Source organism: Chiloscyllium punctatum, unplaced genomic scaffold (genome assembly GCF_047496795.1).
Source record: "Chiloscyllium punctatum isolate Juve2018m unplaced genomic scaffold, sChiPun1.3 scaffold_242, whole genome shotgun sequence".
Taxonomy (NCBI): domain Eukaryota; kingdom Metazoa; phylum Chordata; class Chondrichthyes; order Orectolobiformes; family Hemiscylliidae; genus Chiloscyllium; species Chiloscyllium punctatum.
The window spans coordinates 205,071-206,355 of NW_027309976.1; positions in this window are offsets into that span (position 1 = coordinate 205,071).

The following is a 1,285-nucleotide window of genomic DNA, read 5'->3' on the forward strand; positions in this document are numbered from 1 at the left end:
TCCAAGGAGGGCCACTTCAAGACGAGAGGGCAAATGTATAAAGTGAAAAGAGGGATTTAAAATAAGACATGAGAGGCTTTTTTTAACAGAGGATGGTTTATGTGTGCAATTCACGTCCTGAGGCAGTGATGAATGAAAGTACATTTACAATATTTACAGGATATTTGGATCGATAAATGATTTGGAAAGTATCAGTGGGATTAACAAAAGCTATTCTTTCATGCCTAGTTCAGAATCAACCACGATATTATGGATCTGGAATCACATACCAGCCAGACCAGATAGGTAAGGAAGTTTCCTTCCCTATCAGGCATTAGTGAATCAGATCTACTGATTCAACATCATTATTCGACTCTAGGTATTTGTTTAAATAAAATTTCAGCATCTGCCATGCCAGGGTTTGAACCCGTGTCCACAGAATTATATCTGGACATTCATATTAACAATGCAGTAATAATATCACAAGGGCATTATTAACCCTCAGCAGTTCCAAGAGCCATCAGATGCGACTCGTTTAGTTTGGCATTATGTTCAGTATGAGCTTGTAGGAGTGAAAGGCCTGTTTTCATGCTCTGTGATTCTATGACTTTGACGCTATGAAACTGACAGCTGGTTGGGATTAACAGCAGCGTTGACAGTTTAATTGATCTCCTTCTGGGATATGTAATCTTGCTGGTAAATCTGGAGGTTCTTCTGCTCATTGAGCCCTTCCCATACACGGGACTGTTGAATATTCTGTCCCCAGTTTGACTGAGTAGATGAGTTTCCACTTCAGCAGGTAATTTAATACCGCATTGCCCTGGTTTCTCTGTGATATCGGTGTCTTTGTATCTAACCAGGATGAACAATTGGTTGAAATCATGTCAACGCAGACGTAAGTCCCGTTGTCCATGTTGTGAATGTGTTTTTATTCTTCCTGATACACCCACAGGGTGTGGATGTCGCTGGTCAGGACAGCATTTGTTGTTCATCCTGATTCGCTGCTGCCTCGCTGCTCTAGAGACATGGATTCGATCGCAGTCTCGTGTGACTGTGTGCAGTTTGCACATTCTCTCTTTGCTTGCGTGAGTTTCCTCCCACAGTCTGTAGGTGTGAAGGTTACTGGGATCAGTCATGGGAAATGAAGGGGAATGGAATAGGTTTGGAGTGTGGGTCTGATAGGATGTGCTTCAGAGGGATAGTGTCGACTGCAAGGGCTGAATGGCCTGCTTTCCCACACGGTTTTCATTCTCGGATTAAGGGTCAGCTATTTTGTTCAGGTCCTGGAGACACAAGTAGGCAGGAT